General features: G+C 44.3%; 1 long non-coding RNA gene across 1 annotated transcript; it reads right to left on the bottom strand.

Moving 5' to 3' along the window:
• Positions 1 to 3,513, bottom strand: LOC125481834. The gene is made up of 3 exons (XR_007261469.1): positions 3,412 to 3,513; positions 2,926 to 3,018; positions 1 to 27 (listed from the first exon to the last, which is right to left on the bottom strand). It is a non-coding gene; the product is annotated as an uncharacterized LOC125481834 (long non-coding RNA).
• Between the last annotated feature and the right edge of the window lie 11,807 nt (positions 3,514 to 15,320).

Consider the following 15,320-nt stretch of genomic DNA (forward strand, 5'->3'; position numbering starts at 1 on the left):
GAAGTACTGTGTCCAGTTCTGGTCTACCTGTTATAGCAAGGATATTACTAAGCTGGAGAGAGTTCACATGAGATTTACCAGGACGTTGCTGAGAACGGAGGGATTGAGTCATAACGGGGGACTGGGACTCCTTTCACAGCGGTGTAGCACATTGAGGTTGACCTGAAAGTGGCTTCTGAAATCCTGAGGGGTAACAAAAAGTTGATGGGCAGTATCCTTTCTCTGGGGTGGGGATTTCAAGATCGGGGCAGGGGGCAGCATATTTTTAATCAACTAGATTAGTTTCATTGTCGCGTGTACTCACATGAATACAGTGAAAAGTTTACAAGTTGCCACTTATGGCACCATGTTAGGTACAAAGGTACCGAGATACAACACTGCCCAGGGCCCTACCATGAACTGTTTAGGTCCTGTCCTTGAGGAGTACAGATAAGGTGAATAGCAAGTGTCTTTTCCCTAGGGTGGGGGATTTCAAGATCAGGGTCATATTTTTTAAGGTAAGAGGTGAAAGATTGAGAAAAGGCATGAGGGGCAACCATTTCCCTCCCCACCCCACTTCCCCCAAGAGTGTGGTTTGCGCGTGGAATAAACTTCCAGCGGAAATGGTGGATAGAGGTAGAATTTACAATGTTTAAAAGACGTTTAGATAATACATAAATAAGAAATGTTCGGAGAGACATGGGCCATGTGCAGGCAGATGGGGCTACATTAGTTTTGGAACATGGTCAGCACGGACTGGTTGGACCGACGGGTCTGCTTCTGTGCTGTCAGACTCTATGACGCTACGTGATTGAAACTTACAGAATACTGAAAGGCCTGGATAGTTAGACATGGAGATGTTTCAACTTGTAGGAGAGACTAGAACCTGAGGGCACAGCTTCTCAGTGAAGAGATGACCCTTTAGAATGGAAATGAGGAGGAAATTCTTCAGCCCGAGGGTGGTGATTCTGTGGAACTCATTGTCATAGAAGGCTGTAGAGGCCAAGTCATTGAGTGTATTTATAACAGAGATAGATAATTATCTTGATTGATAAGGGGATCAACGGTTGTGGGAGAAGGCAGGAGAATGGGGTTGAGAAACATATCAGTTACAATCAAATTGTGGAGCAATCTTAATGAGCCAAATAGCCTAATTCTGCTCCTACATCTTGTGCTCATGGTAATTATGGGTGACTTCAATCTGCACATAGGTTGAGCAAATCAAATCAGGAACAATACCAGACAGGAGAAATTCCTGGAGTGTGTACAAGATGGTTTTCTACATCTATATATTGAGTGACCAAAGAGAGGACAGGCCATCCTCAATGGCGTATTGTGTAATGGTCAGGGGTAGGTTAGCTCAGTTGGCTGAACAGCTGGTTTGTGATGCAGATTGACTCCAGCAGCATGTGCTCAATTCCTATACAGCTGAGATCACCATGAAGGTCCCACCATCTTAACCTTGCCCATTGCCCGAGGTGTGGTAACCCTGAGGTTAAAGCACCATTTGTCATCTCTCTCTCTGAAGCGAGAGAACAGTCCTACAGTCTTCAGAAACTACAGTAACTTTATTTCAAAATTTTAATTGTGTAATAAGAGTGGATTAATTGGCAATCTAGCTGTGAAAGGCCTCATGTGGAAAAGTGAAGACCTCTTCATGATAGAGCTCTTCATTAGGATGGAGAGTGACAGAGTTGATTTTGAGACACGGAGCCAAAATCTAAATAGAGGAACTTACAATGGTATGAGGTGCACACAGGCATTCTCGATTTTAACTGTCCCACATTTGGTGCTCTCAACCTTTAGCTGCCAAGCTGATAAACTGTGAAACGTCCTCATTAAACCTCTCTCTCTCTCTCTCTCAAAATCAGTTTTGCACCCTAAAATACTGGTTGAAAACAACTTACTTGACCATAAAACATTTTGTCACCACCTTAATATCTCATTGTGTGTCTAGGGTCAGAAGTTGCATCATAACACTACCAAGGAACAGTTTGGAAGTTTCCATTATGTGAAGGGCACTATATGGATACAAATTAATTGCCATTGATTTGGACACATGTCACAGTTCCTTCATCATCACTTGGTGAAAAACTCCTTTCCTAAAAAGAGCACTGTGGGACCACGAAGGGAAGGAAATCGCCAGCAACAAATGGCCAGGCAATGTTCAGCTGTAAAAAACCTCATTTAGAGAGTCAATGGAAATAACAATACAATACCTAAGACAGTTTTACATCCATCATTGAAGACAGACCAGGTTAGACAATGACAGAGAGCTGATCAGGGAGAGCAGAGATGAACCAGAACAATGTATGGTGTTATAAAGCAGCTTTTGACACCAGCCACAGAGCGAGGGGGTGACAAAATGAGTCACAGTAGCTCTAGAGTCAGAAACTGAAAACAGCAGGAGAAGCTTAATGGTGTAGATTACTGGTTTAAAATATTGAAATAATTTCATTGTGTTCAACTTTAAAATCAATGCCAGAGTCCGCAGCTCAAAAGATATCAGAAGCACTGGGGTCAGAGTAAACTCACAGTTCAGGAAATACCCGAGAATCAGGGTGATATCAGTGAGCAATTGTTTGTGTGTGATATCGTCACCCACTTGAACACAGAGCATTTGGGCCTGCACAAACAGGCGATCTCCACAAAGAATGCGAGGGTCTGAGGAGAGACTTGAAAGGAGATGAATCAGAATGGCTCAACAACCAAGGGATATTAGTTGTAAGGTCAGATTGGAGAAACTGAAGTTGTTCTGCACAGAGCAAAGGAGATTGAGATGAGATTTGATAAAGTGTCGATGTTTAAATAAGGCAGATAAAGAGCAGCTGATCTTCTTCACTGGTAGTAAAACTATGAAAGACACAGATTTAAGATACTGGGCAATAGTTACTGTGCGATAGAAGGAAGGAACCTTATGTTACTTTTATCTTACTCAATACTTACATTCAAAGGCCAATAATATCCAAGTGGCTCACTTAGATCTTGGTGTATCATATTTGGTTTGAGTTTCCGATCTGCAAATCCTTTTCTAACATGCTGTAAAAAAAATTTACAAGACCCATCTCAGTCAGTCCGGGTCAAAATTTCAGAAGAAGCAAACATTTCTTTGCTTTGGAGTTTGCTGTGTGTAAATCCTCCCCTCCTCAATCCCTGTTAAAGGAGTTTATAAACTCCATTCCTGTCAGTCCAGGAGAGACATTCACAACATCCTTTCCCCTGGCCCACGGCGACCGCACATGCGCCCTGCTGCCCTTTGCCTCCTACAAAGATGGCGGCCATTACCCGCGGCCTGTCATGGAGACGGAGCCTCAATTTGTCCCGTTTTCTGAAACGGGGACAGATAGTTTCTTTATGCAGGGTCTGTCGCATCCACAAAGTGTTTGGAAAGCCTCCCCGTCTACCGCCTACTCCATTCCGCCTCATTGTTACCTTTTGCGGAGCCGAGGAAAACAGCGACCACTTCTCAGGTTCGCTCCCACTGCGCGGGCTCTAAATTGTGGGCACGCGGGAACATTCTGAGCCTGCGCAGTGATAAGCAATGCAGTGCATAGCCCTGGGCAATCTGGGTTAAGTGCCCACCATTGTAAAGATTGAATTTTTATTTGTCGTAATGTGTACAAGCAATCTTTCTTTTTACTTCCTGCCAGGACAACTGACATATATACATTTTATAAAGTATAAACCGTGCCTTTTGCATCCCAGGGACATAATATCACAAAGTCTGACACTGAGCCACACACTGAGTGGCCATACACATTCTGGGTCACAGGGCTGCTTTCTTATTAGAGATACAAAACTGGCGGTGGTTTAACCTGCGGACACCACATCTCATGTCAGCAGGGAGGTTGAAAGTAGAGAGTCATTACTGGTAACCTCAGGCGGTGTGGGATTTCATTCTACACTGTTGGCATCATGAGGAAAACTGGCAAACGGCTCTGAGAAAGAGTTTGGCTTTCATACTCGTCTTCAAAGAGGAAAATGTAGATTTCATATTGTAGCAAACAGCAATGCTTCCTGTCATTTGTTGAAGAAAGTGTTTTTGTTCCACTGATGCCCTGAAACATTGACTACCTATTTGGATGAGCGCTTGAAATGTCAGAGCAAACGAGGTGATGGGCCAAGTGCTGGAAACTGGGTTTAGAAGTGAGATATTTGATGACTGGCATAGATATAATGGGCCGAAGGGTCTTTCTCCGTGGTGTTAAAATCTCACTGACTAATATTTTGCAACTGAAACAGAAGGTCAAAAGTAGTGTCAAGACAAAAAGTTGCAAGTATTGTGCGCGCTTTCCTTTTTGGGATTCAGCATTGCAACTGCTGTGTTCTTGGTTTGATTCCAAAATAGGAATGGGGATTTTATTGTTCCTGTCGAAACTCTTAAAATGAACGTGAATTCCTGACATTAAAAGACATAAAGGGACAGCTCTGTCAGAGTCAGTGAAAGTTTTACATCAGGGATGAAACCAAACAGGAGGAAGTGCTGAAATCCATTGACTTCGCATGCTCAGACACAGTACTACAAAAACAGTACTTGCTCCTCATTAAAGCATATAGGTTTCTTTCAGATTTAATATGTTGGACACAAAAAAATGGTTTTCCTTCTGGACAATCTTGCACCAGGTGCCTTATATCAGAATGGGTGTCGCACATTTAAGACAGATGAAGAAAATTTATTCTCTCAGATGGTGATGAATTGGTGGAATTCCTTACAGCAGATCGTTGTCAGGTCTGGGTCATTAAGTGTATTCAATGGTGAGATTGACAGATTTTTAATCAGTAAAGGTATCAAGGGTTATGGGGAAAGGCAAGAAAGTGCATTCAGAATTATCATATCAGACATAAGATTAGTAAATGGCGGAGCAGACTGAATGGGCTGGATGGTCCCTTTCTGCTCCTAATGTTTATGGTCCTAATACAAGACTGTAAAGCTGACCTGAGTGAAATTTGCCAAGTTAACATGTATGGATGCCCTCTGGGCTCTGAACTGAGGTGAGATGTGCAAAGGGCAACACACAAAGGAGAGTCATTGTGGGTGATTGATCTGGAGTGATTATATACCAGCGTAAACAGTGAAAACCAGTCTTCAGAACCCACATTGGGCCTGGCTCCATTAGGCCTACAGTCAGCTCTCACAAACCACCATGGCCCTTCACTTTTCCTGACGTCCCCTCTCTTCTTGTTTTAATCTATTTGCACATCAGACAATTGCAGCTGACATTGCTGATGTGGCCCTGTAACATGCAGTGAAGCGATTCTGACTGGTCCATGACATACTTCTGCTTCTAAAGATTAGTCAGTATTTTATATCTATTACTGTAAATGTTAACCATTAAAAGGCCATGCCAGTGAAGGCACTGAATCCTCATCGCTCGACTACCAGGATAGATCTCTGTTCATATCACCCTGGATACTGTTTGATTTGGCATTACAATCTCCCATTCTTCTGTACATGATCGCCTCGGCTCTGTATCAGATTTGTCGCATTGTCTTCTTGTACGATGCACAGGCTATCCAGTAATCTATTACATTGCAGTTTCTAATGCATGACTTTGTAGTTTAGTGGTTTTCCCAGTGGTCTTGAGTTGCATTTTTCCTGGTGAGTGAGAGAATTTTCACTACCTGCTGCAACCAACATCGGAAGGAGCTCTTTAAAGTCGTTCGAAATTATTTCTCATTAAATAGCATTAACACCACCAGGTCATTTCCTCACCCAGCCAGAAATGCGTTTGAAACACTAATTTCCTGTTTGTCCTTCTAGGTACTTGAGGAAGATCTTTCGGGAGGACGGAAAGCAGCTGACGTGAGCAATGTTCGAGTTAGGCAGAACAAAATGCAGAGTAACTGGGAAACAATGGGGGAGAAACACGGACGGGGAGGGGCCGAATTCTTGCTTTGTTTGCTGTAACCAGACACTGGTTTTGAAGTCTAAATTGGGATGATATAAGGCAGATGGGTGAAATCCTTGCTTTCTGGGGGTTGATCTCTCCTGAGGCCGCTGTCACTCTTGGGGCAATGTGTCTGTGTGTTTCCCTCTGTGGGTGAAAATGAGGTTCAGTTCCCTGAGGGGGCGTGAACACAATTTTACCATCTCAAACCTCAGTCCCATTCTTTGTGTCACTTGAGATTAAAACGTTACAGGGCAAAACATTTTTTGAGATGAACGCTTGAAACGGCAGAGCACACAGGGCTCCAGGCTAAGTGCTGGAAACTGGGATGATGGGCCTCCTTCCCTGCTGTACAAACTCAGTAACTTGATTATTTTGGAGGAGAAACTTATTTCCAGTGAAAAAAAGGCCAAAAGCTGTGTCAGTAAGAAAATAAGTATGCTTTTCCACTGACATCCCTGTTTTAGAACATAGAACATAGAACATAGAACATTACAGCGCAGTACAGGCCCTTCGGCCCTCGATGTTGCGCCGACCTGTGAAACCAATCTGAAGCCCATCTAACCTAAACTATTCCATTATCATCCATATGTTTATCCAATGACCATTTAAATGCCCTTAAAGTGGGCGAGTCTACTATTTTGCAGGCAAGGCATTCCACGCCTTTACTACTCTCTGAGTAAAGAACCTACCTCTGACATCTGTCCTATATCTATCACCCCTCAATTTAAAGCTATGTCCCTTCGTGCTAGCCATCACCATCCGAGGAAAAAGGCTCCCACTCTCCACCCTATCTAATCCTCTGATCATCTTGTATGTCTCTATCAAGTCACCTCTTAACCTTCTTCTCTCTAACGAAAACAGCCTCAAAACCCTCAGCCTTTCCTCATAAGACCTTCCCTCCATACCAGGCAACATCCTGGTAAATCTCCTCTGCACCCTTTCCAATGCTTCCACATCCTTCCTATAATGCGGTGACCAGAACTGTACGCAATACTCCAAGTGCGGCCGCACCAGAGTTTTGTACAGCTGCAACATGACCTCATGGCTCCGAAACTCAATCCCTCTACCAATAAAACCTAACATACTGTACGCCTTCTTAACAACACTATTAACCTGGGTGGCAACTTTCAGTGATCTATGCACATGGACACCGAGATCTTTCTGCTCATCCACCCTACCAAGAATCTTACCATTAGCCCAGTACTCTGTATTTCTGTTACTCCTTCCAAAGTGAATCACCTCACACTTTTCCGCATTAAACTCCATTTGCCACCTCTCAGCCCAGCTCTGCAGCTTATCTATGTCCGTCTGTAACCTGCAACATCCTTCCGCACTATCCACAACTCCACCGACTTTGGTGTCATCCGCAAATTTACTAACTCATCCTTCTACGCCCTCATCCAGGTCATTTATAAAAATGACAAACAGCAGTGGCCCCAAAACAGATCCTTGATGTACACCACTAGTAACTGAACTCCAGGATGAACATTTCCCATCAACCACCACCCCCTGTCTTCTTACAGCTAGCCAATTTCTGATCCAAACCGCTAAATCACCCTCAATCCCATGCCTCCGTATTTTCTGCAATAGCCTACCATGGGGAACCTTATCAAACGCTTTACTGAAATCCAAATACACCACATCAACCGCTTTACCCTCATCCACCTGTTTGGTCACCTTCTCGAAGAACTCAATAAGGTTTGTGAGGCACGACCTACCCTTCACAAAACCGTGTTGACTATCCCTAATCAAATTATTCCTTTCTAGATGATTATAAATCCTATCTCTTATAATCCTTTCCAACACTTTACCCACAACTGAAGTAAGGCTCACTGGTCTATAATTAGCAGGGTTGTCTCTACTCCCCTTCTTGAACAAGGGGACCACATTTGCTAGTCTCCAGTCTTCTGGCACTATTCCTGAAGACAATGACGACATGAAGATCAAAGCCAAAGGCTCTGCAATCTCCTCTCTAGCTTCCCAGAGAATCCTAGGATAAATCCCATCCGGCCCTGTGGTCTAGTGGTTGTGACTTGGCCCTCTCACTGCTGTGGCATGGGTTCAATTTCCGGTCAGGGAATCAGGATTTATTGTTCCTGACATTGACAAAATCAAACATAGAACAGTCTCTGACGGGAATCCTTTCAGTGTCTCAGGTCAGTTAATGTCCCCAAGAACATCAGTGTCAATCTCCCAGCCTCTTAAAGAAGGGGAAGCTTCCTTGACTGGCTCTGCTGAGTTGGAAAGTTCACCTTCATTCTCCTCTGATTCCGCTTCCCAAAGACTCACAAAGCTGAGACTGGTTTCATTCTTTGATTTGTTTCCTTTCCATTCCCGGGAGATGCAGAGATTGGGTCGTTGGGTGTGGGAAATTGAACTAAAGCTTGGGTGAACGACTTCAGCTTTCCCTCCTCTGATATTCTTGGTGACATTTACTGATGTGAGACATTGAAAGGATTCTTGTTCCTGCAGGTCAGGAATTCAAAGCTCATCTCAGTTTCAGGGCAATGAGGAAGATAAATGTGGAAGTGTAAAGAATTTGTGAATTACACTTGAGTCAGGTACGAGTTGAACTGACAATCACTTGATTCGTAGTTAGGCATGTTATCCATTATGCTTCTGGGCCAATGTAAATACAATGCTTACATATGGCACAGTTGTGGTGTTGACAGGGACATGAGCAGCAATAGTTTGGTGGACACAAGGTGAACAACCAGCAATGATAATCACCGTTGCTGCTTCAGTTCAATGGTTCCCGCTTAGTGAAGCGGTGAATTTTACCGGCAAAGAAAACATATTTGTCATGAAGAGGCTGCTTCAGTGTCTCCTCTTTTTCTGCTAGATTCATCATGAAGTTCCTTTTTGCTGTTCCACAAGTACGTCTGCTTCTCCTTTTCTTCTATTCTCATCCCTTCATTCCCACTTTGGTAGGAATAATGAGGTGAGGTGGGATAAACTGCAGATTTCGGAGGGAATGTTGTGGTAATGGCACAGACAGGACGAGCTGATCACCCTCATTCTCTGCTGTCACCATTCATTCATTTTACACCAACAAAAAAGACATCACTATAATCCTATCATTGTGGAATTTTTTCTTCTGGCGGATTCAGAATTTTATTTAGAATTCTAAAGATTCACAACCTTTTAAGAGAAGAAATGTCTCATTATCTCCGTCCTAAGTGACAGACACATTATCCAGGGAATGTGAGCCCAGTTCTAGACACTCCAGGCAGGAGGAAAAAGTCTCCCAGCAGCTCCACACTCAAATTAACTTCAAATTTCTGACTTTATACAGAGCAGGAATGGGAAGTGAGGGATATTGACAGAAGGAGAGTCGGAGAATGTGAGAGGGGGTGAGGCGGATACACAGAGAGACAAACAGAGACACAAATTGAGGTAGACACTGAAAGAACCAATTCTCTATTCGACATAGCTGCTAATTGACACAAAGTAAAAGAAAAAGGAACCATTTAAGCAGAGCCTTTCACCACCTAGGGGAACGGAAGCAGCATCAGAGCCGATTAAATCCCTTTAAAGTTGTAAAGTTGACTGTTGTAAGCAAATGAGAGAGCAATTTTGATTAATACGCTGATTTGACATATAAAGCCGATAATTTCCCCCGGCATTATAATACAGAAATGCACAACTAACCTGGTTCTGACGAACGGTCACAGGACCTGATATGTTAACTCTGTTTCTCTACACAGATGCTGCCAGACCTGCTGAGCTTCCATATCAATTCCTTTTTTTGTGTCAGTTCTTTGTTTTATTTTAATCTGAGCCTGGGACGAAACAGTTCACCTTCCATCTCCTGAAGGATCAGTTAGAAGTGCTGTCACCATGATAAAATAACACGGCAGAGTGTCTATTCCCTGACTAGAAATCGAAGCTGGGCCGGGGCGGGGAGAGGGCCAAATCCTCGCCACGAGACGACCAGTGAAAGGGGCAGAAGGTGTGGTACATTTTCGCAATGACACTGCTTTTTCATTTGTGACCATTTTCACTGCAGATCAATTTTTCCATCCTCAAGTTTTTACAGCGTGGAAGACAACCATTCAGCCCATCCTGTCAGCGCAGATTATCAAACCTCCATCTATTCTAGTCCCAGTTTTTAGCATTTGGCCCATAGGCTTGCGAGCTGACATTTCGGGGCAAATGGCAATGAGCTTATCCCTGTAATCTCAAATGACCACAAATGGGACTGAAGTTTGAGATGGTAAAACTGTGTTAATACCCCCTTGAGGAACTCATTCTGATTTCCACCCACAGAGGGAGATACACAGACACATCTCCGAGAATGACAGAGGCCTCAGGATTATACCCGCTCCACGTGCCTCACGTCTGCCCTCCGGCCCCACATGGAAGTTTATCTGACAAAAGGCAGCTTTAGGTGGAACACAAGTGACTTCTCCAGATAATGAGAATCATTACCGTGAGCTGGGATATGAAATGGACAGTTGAGCTGAAATAGTCCTGCAAGCTGCTCATGTTCAACTTTTAATTTCGACAATTCACTGACCCAATCACTGCAGCTCCTGGGAATCTGACAGGACAGCACCCAGCAGACATTCCTCACTAAAGACAATTGACATAATGTATTACGACATGGAATGGCCAAACCCCTCTGATAAATAAACTAAAACACAAGCCCCGATCTGTTATGACAGGAGCAGAGGTTTCTGTCTAATAATTACTCCCTAAACACGCTGAGAAGCTTGCCTTTCCCCTCACAAACTATTAAAAGAGTATTTAATAGAAAGAACATCCTTGACCTCAACTTTACAAGTAACAAGAAGCAATTTATTTATTTAACCCAGCAATGAACAAATTAACAAAATTACTGACAAACCGACAATTCACAGACTGCTAACTATTCCCTAAATGGTCTAAATTCTACAATAATGCTGTTTAAATAAAAACAAGTCCCACTAATATAAACTCAATAAATAAGAAGCAATAAATAAACTATAATTTAATCTCTCCATATTCACACAGACTGATTCTGGAATATTCTGTCATCTCCGCTCTCTTCACAAATGCCTTTTTTCCATTAATTCTGCCGTGAGAAATGTTTTATCTCTCAAATTTCTTCAGTAAGGACTTTGAGCTAAAATGCTGTGGTACTTTTGATGAATTCGATGTGCTTTCTCTGAGAGCTGAATGGTGCTAACTCTGGCAGATGACAGTCGGCTCTCTCCCTCGCCTTCTCTCCCCATGATGACATCATCACATTCTTATCATGTGATTGGTTTCAGGTTGTAAACACCATCAGATTTAAATTCTGAGATAACAAGGTGTAGAGCTGGATGAACACAGCAGGCCAAGCAGCATCAGAGGAGCAGGAAGGCTGACGTTTCGGGCCTAGACCCTTCTTCAGAAATCCACAACCTGAACTCACAATTCTACTCAGCTTTATTGGACACTAAAAACCGTAAGTACAGTAAACTTACTGGTACCTACCGCCCAAAAACGGGCTTCCTCCACCTCCCCAATCCCCAACCCTACCCAAGACCTTCCCCAAAATGTGCCCGCCGCCATTGGCCATGTGGCCACTGTCGGAGCACCCACGGATGACGTCACATCCTCCGTCACCGGGTACACCATTTCTCGGACAGCGAACGCCATCGACACCGCTGCTGATGCCACCGCCTCCATTTCCGAGGCCAACACCATAGACAGTGAGGACGCACCTACCGTCACCGCTGCTGCTGCCGCCTACCCCACTCCGCCCACCGCTTAGCCGAACTCGTCCTCACCCTCAACAACTTCTCTTTCAATTCCTCCCACTTCCTACAGACAAAGGGGGTGGCCATGGGTACCCGCACGGGCCCAAGCTATGCCTGCCTCTTTGTAGGTTACGTGGAACAATCCCTCTCCCGTGTCTACACTGGCCCTAAACCCTACCTCTTCCTCCGTTACATTGATGACTGTATCGGCGCCGCCTCGTGCTCCCACGAGGAGCTCGAACAGTTCATCCACTTCATCAACACCTTCCACCCCAACCTTAAGTTCACCTGGACCATCTCTAATATCCCTCCCTCCTGGACCTCTCTGTCTCCATCTTCAGCAACCACCCAGAAACCGATATCCATTTCAAGCCTATCAACTCCCACAGCTACCTAGAATACACCTCTTCCCACCCACCTTCCTGCAAAAATGCCATCCCCTATTCCCAATTCCTTCGCCTCCACCGCATCTGCTCCCAGAATGAGGCATTCCACTCCCATACATCTCCACTACATCCCCCCCACCTCAGTGGTCGAGAACGCCCTCGACCATGTCTCCCACATTTCCTGTAACTCATCCCTCACACTCCCTCCCCGAAATAACAACGAAAACAGAATCCCCCTCGTCCTCTCCGTGACTCCCTTGTCCACTCCACACTCCCCTCCAGCCCCACCTCACCCAGCACTTTGCCCTGCAACCACAGGAAGTGCTACACCTGCCCCTACACCTCCCCCCTCACCCCCATCCTAGGCCCCAAGAAGACTTTCCACATCAAGCAGTTGTTCACCGGCACATCTACTAATGTGGTATACTGCATCCGCTGTTCATGTTGTGGCCTCCTCTACTTTTGGAAAACCAAGCAGAGGCTTGGGGACTGCTTTGCAGAACACCTACGCTCGGTTTGCAGTAAACAACTGCACCTCCCAGTTGCGAACCATTTCAACTCCCCCTCCCATTCCTCAGACAACATGTCCATACTGGGCCTCCTGCAGTGCCACAACGATGCTACCCGAAGGTTGCAGGAACAGCAACTCATATTCTGCTTGGGAACCCTGCAGCCAAGTGGTATCATTGTGGACTTCACAAGCTTCAAAATCTCCCCTCCCCCTACCGCATCCCAAAACCAGCCCAGCTGGTCCCCGCCTCGCTAACCTGTCCTTCCTCCCACCTCAAGCCCCATCCCCATCTCCTACCTACTAACCTCATCCCACCCCCTTGACCTGTCCGTCCTCCCTGGACTGACCTATCTCCTCCCTACCTCCCCACCTACACTCACCTTTACTGGCTCCATCCCCGCCTCTTTGACCAGTCTGTCTCCTCTCCACCATCTTCTCCTCTATCCATCTGCTATCCGCCTCCCCCTCTCTCCCGACTTATTTCAGAACCCCCTTCCCCTCCCCCATTTCTGAAGAAGGGTCGAGGTCCAAAACGTCAGCCTTCCTGCTCCTCTGATGCTGCTTGGCCTGCTGTGTTTATCCAGCTCTACACCTTGTTATCTCAGATTCTCCAGCATCTGCAGTTCCTACTATCTCTACGTCGTGAGACTTGGTTGAGGAACAAATGTAATGCATCTGTGATAAATTGTATTTGGTTATGCTTCGATAAAGAAAATATGAAATGTACAACATTTCTGGAACTTAGATTTTCACTTTGGAGAATGATTTCATTCATTGTTCGAAGCAGAACACCTGTCGCGTTTACATGTATTATTAAGAAATAAAGAAAATAAAGCCCTTTCCTCACAGTTTGAACATGTGTTAAAATATGCACCATTCCAAAGGTTTACAATGTGCACAAGACTGGGAATTGTGGAAGAAGATAATGGGCACTGGGCACATTCTTGTAACTAATATATTGGAGAAACGTGAAGATCAGCACCCTCTGTCATTTGTACTGCCATCTGTAAGCTTATCACTTTCTGTCTTACGTTCCCACTGCTTGCTTTCCAGTTAAAGCTTGGATTCACCATCAGTCTGTATTTACACCAACCAGCTAATTAATCTGATAACTCTACAGGCAGAGGGATGTCGATTTAAATTCGGGACAGAAGCAGGCAGCGAATCAGAGAGTGGGTAAATTGATATCAAGTATGACAACCAGAAAAAGAAACAAATAATTAGCACGGATAAGCTTGACACATTGAATAAGATGCAGGAGCCAAAATAAATCACATGGCCCATTCTATCCACTCCCCAATTCCACGAGATCATGGATAATCTGATAATCCGGAGACACGACTTGCATGACTTGTCCACTTAATGCTTCATATCCTGAATAATTAAAAATGTCTATCTGAGCTTTGATTATACTTATCGACCCAGCCAAACTCTGCAGGAAAGAATTCCACAGATTCATCGCCTCTGAGAGAAAATGAATCCTCCTAGTCTCTGTCCTAAGTGGGTGACTCCTCAGACTGAGATGATGCCTTCTGGTCCTAAACTCTTCCACACAGAGAAAACATCCGGCCCACATTTATGTTGTCAAGTCCCTTAAGAATATTAACTGTTTCAATGCGGTCTTCACTCATTCTTTTAAAGTCCAATGAGTACAGGCCCAACCTACTCAATCTCTGCTCACACGAAAATCCCTCTACACATCGGCTAATGCGGTGAACCTTCACTGCACTAATCCAATGCCAATGTACCTTTCTTTAGGTGTGGGTTCCAAAGCTGTTCACTGTATCCTGGCTATACTTTGTATAGCTATAACAATCCCTTTCCACATTCATTGTCCATTCTATTTGAAATATTGGCTACATTAAAGTTGAATTCTGACACCTGACGAAGGAGCAGCTCTCCGAATGCTTTTGATTTCAAATAAACATGTTGGACTATTGACTTCTGACTCATTATTTAGCTTCTTACTTATTTTTGTTTCATCCACATAGTTGACAATGATACATTCACTTCCATCATGTAAGTCATTGATTGCGTCTTGGGGGAAATTGCCTGATGTGAAATCATGTTGAGCAACCTGCAAGAATTCAGAACTATGTCCCTGATGCTCTCGTGTTTTCGTCTCCATACAATACGGTCCCTGGTCAGGGACTAATGTCTTATTTATTTTGTGCATATTTTCTGAAGGAAGGTGACTTGCAAAGCATTTGAAAACTAAATGGTCACAGTAGTTCTGGCAGAATCAGTGGAGTGAGAGTTCAACTTCACGTCAGAGCGAGAGATCCCAGTCAGACATCAGATCGAGGAACAACACGGAAGAGAGGCTTTGGAGTGAAAGAGGAGGAAAAGCAAGGGACATGAAATCTTGGAAAACAGCACATGGGATCTGTATCAAGAGTTGGAGCTCGAAGGCTCATTGTGGGTGCGAACTGGCCAGAATTTTCTGCCTGCCGTTTGAATGGACCCACACAGCAGTCCTGTTTTAACAATTACAACTCGCTTCAATTCAAAACTTTCATGAATGTTGCTGTCCCAAAATGGTTCAATCATTCGCTAAGGGAGAGACACCCTTGGTTTGTGGGTTATTGTCACTCCTCAGACCTTTGCCGCTCTCAGTGGATATATCTGAGTGCCTCTCTGTCGATATCAAGTGGAGGATGATTGAAATGTTGACTGAACAGCTCCTTCAGTCAGTATCGGGCTAGTTGGTCAGATTAATCCAATTGCAACAAACTGCTCCCCACCATCTTCTCAAGAGCAACAGAAAAGTTGTAATAAATGCTGAAGTACTCACATCCAAGGGAAGAATTTAAAAATAAGGAGGCTC

Source organism: Rhincodon typus, unplaced genomic scaffold (assembly GCF_021869965.1).
Source record: "Rhincodon typus isolate 14 unplaced genomic scaffold, sRhiTyp1.1 hic_rhity00003772, whole genome shotgun sequence".
NCBI classification, from domain to species: domain Eukaryota; kingdom Metazoa; phylum Chordata; class Chondrichthyes; order Orectolobiformes; family Rhincodontidae; genus Rhincodon; species Rhincodon typus.